At 38.6% G+C, this 9,812-nt stretch overlaps 1 long non-coding RNA gene across 1 annotated transcript; it reads right to left on the reverse strand.

Moving 5' to 3' along the window:
• Positions 1–1,569: 1,569 nt before the first annotated feature.
• LOC147653820 (uncharacterized) lies at positions 1,570–5,410 on the reverse strand. Its single transcript, XR_015285933.1, has 3 exons — positions 5,213–5,410; positions 4,525–4,672; positions 1,570–3,979 (listed from the first exon to the last, which is right to left on the reverse strand). It is a non-coding gene; the product is annotated as an uncharacterized LOC147653820 (long non-coding RNA).
• Between the last annotated feature and the right edge of the window lie 4,402 nt (positions 5,411–9,812).

Below are 9,812 nucleotides of genomic sequence, written 5' to 3' on the forward strand. Positions count from 1 at the left end.
ACCATTCCTTCTATTGATTGTTCTCAACTTTTTATTTGTTCCTCTTCTTTTTTAATATTATGTATGATTCTTTCGTATTATGTATGATTATTTTATATTATGTATTAATATTACAGTACCACCTATAGCAACAAATTAAAATTGCAGCTTCCACCAGAATCATCCTGTTACAGAAAGTTCTGTACCAATCTCACTGTTAATAAGACACAGTCACTTGTTCAAAACTCCCAAAAGGAAGGTGACAGAAACAAAATCAAAGCAAAAAGAAGTGGCCCAGCTTGTGTCACACAAGAAAAGCAGAAAAAGTTTCCCAGTTCCAAGTCCAAGGTATCACATTGCTTTACACTTTCTTTGGCACCTTGCCTTTATGTCTCTTCTTATCTTGCAGCTGAACATTTATTCTTATTTGTGAGTGTGTGTGGTATACAACTCAGCCATGTAAACATGCAGTATCAGGAGTTTGCATTTGTTGAAGCATTTTTTATTAATAGAAGTTTGGAGATTGGAAGCAGAAGCACAGAGCTGTTATGTGACTTGGTCAGAAATAAAATTGGGGTAGAATACAGGCCTTTTTGGTGCTGCAGTTATAAAACTTTTAGGTTTTATGAGCAGGAGCAAGCAGCTACTACTCTTGGTCAGAGCTGCCTGTAACCTGATTCTCATAGCATCAAGGTCTTGCTAATAAAACATATCTGCCAGCATTTGGTACCTCCTCATTATGACTACATAAAACAGCTCCATGAGTAGGCCAAATGATCCTACAAAGAAGCTTCAAGACCCCACTAGATAAAACTTCTTCATTCACTAAAGTCAGATATGGTCCTGCCAGGGGAGAAAAAAAAAAAAAGAAAAATCAAACAGGTTTCACTTTGCATGCATTCCTGGTCAGCACTAAACATTTTTCTAGGTAGCAAGGATAATACAGGAGATTTTAAATGCTTTCTTTGAAAGTAGAAAAATATATCTTTTAAGCAGTCAAGATTTAACTGTTAGAATTAAAAATATCTGTTCCATATGTTCAAGTCCCAAGTAAAGTAATATTAAGTATGTAGAAGAAAGTTCAGGCAGGAAGAGCAAATGATTAAAATAAAAGTCCCTTGGGTCAAAACGCGAGCGCAGTGGACATAGATAAAATACCAGGGAAAGGAGATGAAATACAAACAGGATGTGCTGTGGTGTCCAAATGAGACACATTACTAAAAAAAGTATTGCATCATTAACCTCTCCATCAGCTGCCTCTGCCAGAGCTGCAGTGGACTTTGTGTTGCCCACACCTTGGAGAATATGAGAATCTTAGATCACTCTCTGGTATGTTTGCTAGTCTGACTTTAATACTGCAGGTTTGATCATGAATTTTCTCTCTCTCTCCTCTGTTTTGAAGAGAAACAGCAGTTAAATTAGCAGTTCAGAAATGATTTCAGCCATGTGATGGGCTCAGTGTATGTCTGAATAGTTGGTACCTTCTGCATTGATATCCCTGGTCTTCAGTGGATGTGATATGTGCTGTCCACCAGTTGTGCTGCAAAATCCATCCATTGTAAAAATATTAAAATATTTCTTACAAAAGAATATAATCTGATTTCTCAAATCAGAGAAATTTAATTACTTTTTATTAAAATTGCTTCAAAAACTATGTTTAAAATACAAACTTTAACAAACTTTATTCAGTTTCTAAATTTACTGGTTTTGGAGGTTGCTATATCCTACAGCTGAGTTCATTCCATGCAAATTTTCAGGCAAAATTGTTAGCAACTGAAAGAGTTAAAGGAAAAAAGACCTTTTATTCCCAAGTTCTGAAACACACAAAAAAAATGTGGATCATTTGCTTTGAGTGCTTTGGGCTTGGTCATATCCACTCTTTCATTTCCATGGCTTTCACACACAGACAATAAAAAAGCCACCAACGAGAAGGAGGAAAACACTATTCTCTTGATAGCAATCCCACATAAACTGGCAGAAGGACTTGGGGACGTGTCCTCTTAGGCTGTTTGTTTTTAATTGACCAGATTTCCAGTTGAGAGTGGCCCTTTTAGCAGCGCACAGAACAAAAACAGCACCACATGGCCAGCAGGGTCTATTTTAAAGTGGTGCTCTCTCATGTCCCCTGCTGAGGATTGCACCATATGAGCCATCAGTAACACCAAGTCAAAGGCCAAGAGTCAATAAAGCTCTTGCTGGGATCAAGAATATGCAAACAATGGAGCAGCCACTTCTAGGAGTGGTTACAGCAGAGGTAGTGCTGAAGTTAGGTGGCATCTAGCTTTTTTTTTTTCTCTGAAATTTTATAAAATACAGTATTTTCTCTGGACACTGTTGCTGGCAGGAAATATTTTAGTGCAGGCTGTATTCTCCACATACTTAGTTAAATGAATGGAATGTGACAGAGACTATTTGTCTAGGTACAAAGCCTGTGAAAGTTCTGGGAACAGTTCTGCTCAATTCTCTGGTTGCTGAATTAGGTCTGTAGTCAGCGCATTGTATCCAGATATCACAGCAATGAGAACTGGATAATTTACATACAGTGTCCTCTTTCATTACACACACCCATAAAAATACACTTCTATTTAGTGCATTTGAACACATCAGGACTAACCTTCCCTTCAGTGATGTACATGTACCTGGAGTTAAAAATTCCTCCAGTGGAAGTTCACTGAGAACAGCCTGTTATTTCAGAAGGAAAGGACCTACAGAATTTCACAGGGATTGCTGCTTTTCTTGGTCCTCCTTCCATTCCTGCTATAGGATTTAAGTTTAGATTAAGGTTTCTGCAGGAAAGATTTCTTTATGTATATCCTGGAATAGTTTCTCTAAATCCTGCTAGCTTGTTTTGGAGGGTGGATTCCTCCACAATTCATGCACCTACAAGACTTAACTGGACAAATTAAAGAAATAATATAAAGCCCCTTGCAAGGACATTATTTCTCTGACTTTAACCAACTCTTTGTTGCCATCTGTCCCTGTACATGACTCATCCCATTCTGCCACATTACCATTGACAAGGACACATAAAGCCACAAAAGGAGTTGATGGGCATTCACTCCAGAGCATTAGTTACCTTGCTCCATGCTCCTGAGATCTGACTGTGCCTTTTGACAGCTCTCCAAGCACATTTCCCCATTTCTAGAATGAAACTGAACCTTTGCACTTTATTATTATTATTATTATTATTGTTCTCTTTCAGCAAAAAGGTAATTGGGCATGAAAAGTTCAAATCCATTAAATAAAAACTCAATTTAAAATATTTTCCATCCACCAAGCCAGCTCCTATTCATTATGCTGACAGTGTACTCCACCTCTGTGCCAAGTGGATCACTCAAAGATGCCCCCCACCACTTCCCTGGCATTTTGTGTGACAAGTAAATCTGCTGTGCACACATTGCTTTATAGGGCATCCCAGTTTTTTCAAATACAAGCAACATTTTTTACAGCACCTTTAAATTCCCAAGTCGAATTTTGTAACTATCAAGGTAATTTGAAGTAAACTATTTGTGCTGAGTCTCTGCTCTGGATATTGTGGCAGACAGACACAGCTTTTGAGTTTATTTCTGCTTCTTTACTCACTTCAAGTTTTTGAACAGCCTTAGTCCCATTCAGTTTACTGTTAAATACAAATTTTAAAATGTATTTACTTATCAAAAACAATACCAGGCAATTAAAATAAAAATGGAATCATTCTCTAGGAACCTCAGCAGAAGAATTCAGATGTTGCAGTTACCTGGTGCCTTGTTAATTTAGAAAAGCAAAACAATACAAAACATTCTAATGTTTCTGCCACGGGTTACATATTCTGTTTTCACAAAGGTCACTTTTTCCATAAAGTTTTTTTTACTACAAGTTTACTGTACAGAAACACTCTTTTGTCTTAATATCTATTATAAATGTCTTCTTTAAATCTAGCAAAATATTTTCCCCTTACAACTTAATCTGCCAGAGATGCAGAGCGCAGCTACTTTATTCTTCACAGGTCGAGTCTTGAATCCTAATAAAAAAAGCCAAAGAGGGACATCTAGTGGTACCACTCACAAAATTAAGGAGAGGGAAGAAAAACCTACTGCCATTCCCATGGATCTGAGGTAACTGCTGGCTTCTCGTTGGGAACGAGGAAAGGTTGAAGGGAAGACTTTCAACATAACAGAAAGGGAATATTCTGGTAAATAAGAGAGAGGAAAGATCTGGTTATTGTACCCTTTTCTAACTCACATTCCCACTTACAGTGGGAATAACTGTGAGTCTGCTTTTCTTGGAGAATGCTGGATTCCTCTAAATGAACTGAATCTAAATGAAAGTGCCATAATCAAACAATGCTGCCATTGAACCCCAGATTTTAATAAGGAAACTGTACCGTGGCTTTCACTTGCAAAATCATCCCCAGGAAAACCAAGAGGACCTGCAGAACTAATTTCATCTACCTTGAAAGTGGGTACATCAAACTCAACCCAAGGGCCAAGCACCAAAATAAATTTCAGTCTGACAAAACTTCTGAACGCTCACCCGATGAGAAAAAGGATAAAATTTAGTGTTTACCGCTTATATCAACAGTGTCATTCTAATCACCACGAAGTACTCTTGCAAAATTAGTGGAATAAGTTGTCTGTCAGCTAATGAGGCAGAGCAGCAGCACTGGAACCCTCTCCCAGCTGGAGAAAAGGAGAGAACAGCAAACTCCAAATTGCTAGAGAGACAACAAAAGGTCATGAGCTACATGGTCCCAACTAGCTTTAGAAGCAGAGTATTCACAACAAACTGATTCCTGTGAAAAAAACCCTTTCAAGAGTACAGAAAGAGCTCTCACATGAGAGTTGCCAGCTCTACTCTCTGAAAAATGCAGCCTGTAAGGTGGACCACACCTGGTCTGATGTGAAAATCCCATAATAAACAACTTTCCACTGTACAGGTGCCAGTATTAAATAAATGAGGCGGTCATGCACACTTAGAACATAACTGCAGGCTCTGTAAGGAAAATTGGGGTTTTAGTGTCACTTTCTATCAGAAGAGGAAGCAGATTAAGTTCTACCTTTATAGCAATTATTTAGGTCTCTTAGCTACTTAGAGACTAAGGATTTTAAACTTACCTTGAGCACTTCTGTGGCAATTCCACATGCACTAATCCCTACAGCTCCCACAGTGAGGGTTAAAGAGAAGAAGCTCAGAATTTTTTCCAAGAAAAACAACCTCCAGAGCTGATGCCTTCCTGCCCACCTCCCAAACTCACCCTTCTGAAGGTCCTTTCTGGTTTCCATGAAAGCATTCTAGTGAAAAGCAATTGTTTTATGTAAATTTGAAAGTAAGTGCCATATAAGACTTTCCAGGCAAAAAGGAATAATTGTCCTTTGCCTGTTGCAGGTGTGATGTCATTTTGGGGTCACACAATGTCAAGTGCCACCTCCCACTGCAGTGGTCTATGTACCACAGGTGCCTTAAGGCAACTGATTAAACAGAATTAGCTACACAGCCCATGGCTCTTCTCCATCCTGATTTGAGGTATTTATAGTCCTCTTTGCAGATATTTAATGACTGGATACACCAAGAAAAACATTCTTTAAAATGAATTTGTTTTAAAGAGATAGTAAAGCGATGTTATAAAGCAGAAAGATTCCTCTCTCATCACACTTCATCTACCAGTCTTCATCCAGTTTGCTCCTTGATGCTGTTCTAAGCTATCATTTCCTTCCTTTCAGCTCTCTCTCTTCTTTTTTCTCCTCATTTTTTCTACAGGACTGACAGTACCTTCTGAATTTCCTCCCCCTCACTGGACAAGCAGTACCCATATAACAAACAGTCTTCTTTTTGTCTCTTTTTGGTTTTTGGTAGTAAAAAGACAGGTTCCTCTTCTTAAGCTCTCTCTAAGTTCTCCCATATATGAGAATAAAAGATAAAAGAATGATGCTGTCAGTGGTGATGCACACCAGGGCCCACCAGGAAAGAACCAGGTGCAAAAGCATTCAGTTGTGGAGATTATGTGATCACTGCTAAATTGGAGCAGAATGCTTCATAGGAGGAAAATTTCTGATTAAAATATTTCATATTCCACCTTGCACTGCAATAATGTAATAAGAACTACCTCAATTTAAAAAAAAATAAAAATAAACAAACAAGCAAAAATACCCCACAAAAACAACAAAAAAGAAGCCAACAAAAACAAACTATGTTGCGTTTAAAGCCTAAGTTTATGTGCATATACACCAGAGAAAACCAATGTCATAGAAAAGAGTGAATCAGTGCCTGTTTTCCAAAGTCTCTGAGTGAGGATCACACACCTTTCTGGAAGTCATGCTGAACTAACCTCAGCAGAAGGGCAGCCACGCCATGGCATCCTTTCCACTAGAGGTCAGGCTGAAGGAGTTAATGATCTATTTTAGCCTTCAGAATCTATGAGTGGGAGTCACTAATCAAGATTTGGAAGCATGAATATCATTTAAAGGGAATCACAAAGAGCTATTAGGTTTCTAAGTGTCCAACAGCCAGAGATATTTAATCATAAGAGTATTTTAACACATGTCAATACAACCCTTCAGAGAGTGCCATCTAAGTTGGCAGGACAACATTTGGAAAAATGAAAAGTTCTTAATCTTCAACCTTGAAATGAAAATTCCATTAGCTTGAATAATGACAGACAACATTTTAAAAACTATATTCTAAAAGTTCTGCTTTTTATTTTTCCCTCTTAGAAAAGACATACATTACAAGCATTTTCCATGAAAAACCTAGATTGAATTTGTTTCTGTAAATAATTATGAATAGACACATCTAAGCAATAATCAGCTTCAGGTAAATAAAATATTTCCAAACCCCAAAGTGATTTGAGTTAAGAACCCAGGCTTTTCTTCTTCTGTATTTTGATGACAAGTAATTCCATCACTTACAGAAACATTGACCCAGCTTCTTGAAATAAATACCTCGAAGGCGGTGAAGCTCAGACACATACTTGTTTCTGAAAATTCCAGGAAATGTTTAATGTATCATTTATAGTTTCAAACACTTTCTTCATTGTGACAGGACAAAAAGTCATGATCAAACGGCAAGTCCTAGCTCAGAGCTCTTCACCAGTCATCATCTCTCCCAACAATTCAGTGCCTTCAGTGTATGTGTCTGCAGCCAGGAAAACCAGCACAAAGTAAATCTGTCCAAAGGCTTGTAAGTATTAAAATTAACTGAGGAATTGCTCAGATTTGCACTTCTGAAACCAAAGCAGTCCATGAAATTCCCCCAGAGATTAAATCAGCTAACCAGGTTATGTCAGCTGGCATCTTGAGGTGCTTCATGGTCAACTGTTAGATCTACCTCAAAGATACACAATGTACCTGGGAGAGGAACACAAAATGCCAGCAATAATGAGCAGAGAGAAGAAACCCTGTAGCTTCTCCAGTTGCCCAAGACTGGTGGTGGGAATAAGGAACATAACAAACAGAAATGAAGCATAGAAGCTGATGGTTTGACCTCCTTTTACATGGAGCAGCCCTTTCTGTACTTTCCCCAGGTCAAAGGGAGCACACCTGCTGATAACAGTTGTTTCATCAGTTACAGGTTACCTCATTCAGTGATTTTGCAAGAGAGCCTGATACTAGCAGGCTGAAATCCACACGCATGTTCTAGAAGGTGAAAATTCCGTTTAGCTGAGTAATAAATTCAATTTCCACACTCTTTCTCCTTTGCTAGACCTTTCAAAATTCACAGCTGTACAGCAGGCAAGGTGCACTTCTACAGGGCAGGGACCAGAGAAATGCAAGAGCTGTGTGACAAGGACCAAGCCAGCACAGTTTATGCGGAGCTGGCAGTCGGCGTTTGACGGAATCTGGTAAGGCACATTTCCCAGATTGAGCACATACCCCGCCCAGATGCACAGATGGTATTTGTGGGAGCAAAGGAAAATAAAATATAGGTTTAAAATAAATGCAAGAGAAACACAGAATAATATTGAATCACTCTAGGTATTTCTAAGGGTTTCCATTTATCTTTTCTGCTTCTCAGCACATAGCGAGTGTATGTTCTGGGCTTTGAAACCACTGAGCAAATGGAAGGGATTTAAAACCATTTTTGTTTCAAATATAAGATCACAGAATTAAAGACAGTCTCCAGGAATGAGATTTCTGTACAGAAGCTTGATGCAAAAGGAACTCAAAATGCTGTTCCTGCATATGCCTGGCACTGACAACCAGGCTTGTCTGAAGAGCCTTTTCCATGCTAAAGCAGAGGACTCGCTCTGCTGCTGAATTTCAGATGGGGCCCTCTGCACGGTGGCTACATTCCCTTTGTTTTAAATGGATGGAAAGACACACAGCTGGGAGGAAGAGGCAAGCTACTAAGTGAGGAAATAATTTGAGATGCTGTTATCACGATATAAGAAAGCCAGAGTAGACACAGACACGAGAGCAGGCAGGCTGACTGTGACAATGACTGGTTTGGGACACAGTTCCAGGCTGCAGCCTTGCTTCCTCCACCCTCCACCACTGGTCCTTCTCAAACCAAAGAGCTGGTGGCCTTTGTTACAATGATACCATCTATTGGTGATAAGCTTGAGTAGCTTCTCTCAAGATCCCATAAAACCTAGCAGAGGAAGAAGGAACAGGAGGAAAACAGCACAGGTTGGAAGTGATGGAGAAAGGTGAGAGAAGAAACACAAAACCCCATGCTCCCTATTGGAGCCTCTGCTAACCCAGACGTGCTGATGTGTGCTTACTCTGCCATGTGAGGAGTTGAAGCTCCCCAAAATCCAACTTCTAATCATCATCTCCTCTCATCCTCCTTCTAGAGGACCCAGCTCTTTATTTTACTCATTAGTTAGATTTAACTTTTCATAAATCAATGTTAACTTCTTGATTTCAAGTTCCATCCTCTCTTCTTTAGTAGACACGATTTAAACACTACACTTAAATTGCAATAAAAATCCTCTTTCTTTGGATTAAACCTGCCTCTGAATTCTTCCCCATTCCTCCTGCCACCCTTCTGAGTTGCAGCCTAACATAGAACTGCACCAACTTCCACCTCACAGCTGTGGGTAGGTAGGAAAGCCCTCCAGTGTTATTTCAGTGTGTATTACAAGTACTGCTGCCATGCAAAAAGCAAAACAAAATCTTTGACATGTGGAAGCAGCAATGAGAACTCTCCATGTGCTCTCTGTGCCATCCCTTAAGGGTACAGCTTTTGGGATAGGGAAGGAAACCAAATGTGTTGTGCTCTGACTTCTGCCACTTAAAACTATTCAATGACCAGCACGCTAAAAAAACTACATATAAATACTTTAATAATGCATATAAAGACCTTATTGGGTCACTTGAAATCTCATGCTATTATTTAAGCCAGAGCTACTAAAGAACCCCAAAATAACCAAACAAACAAAAAAAAGCCGAGGAAAAGCCTTTAAAGAATATATTTCAAATTAACACATCATAGAAAGATGTAAGCGAAGAGCAAAATTTCCTATCAGAAACATATTTATGACAGTATGACACACAAGCTAATTATATATGTACATCTGAATTACTTGATAGCTACATTTGCAAGTGTCACTCATTTTATGCTGAATTTATTCAAAAATGGGAAAAAAAAAATCCTCTACAAAGGGTTTATCCAGTCACAAAGCCTACATTTGCAGGAACCTCAATAAAAATAATTACTTCAAATTTTTACCAGTGTCTCCAAACAGAATTTAGCACAAATACTTTCTTGCTTTTTAATCTATTCAACTGAAAGAAATGGAGCTGCAACGGTTTAGGTTTTTTAATCCCAAAGTGGATTATACAAACATTTTCATCAAAGATTTTTTTTACAAGACCAGCGTTACTGGTTATATCTTATTATTAAGGTAAGCTTTC

The sequence above is a fragment of the Cyanistes caeruleus genome, chromosome 4, assembly GCF_971803275.1.
Source record: "Cyanistes caeruleus chromosome 4, bCyaCae1.hap1.1, whole genome shotgun sequence".
In the NCBI taxonomy this organism is placed as follows: domain Eukaryota; kingdom Metazoa; phylum Chordata; class Aves; order Passeriformes; family Paridae; genus Cyanistes; species Cyanistes caeruleus.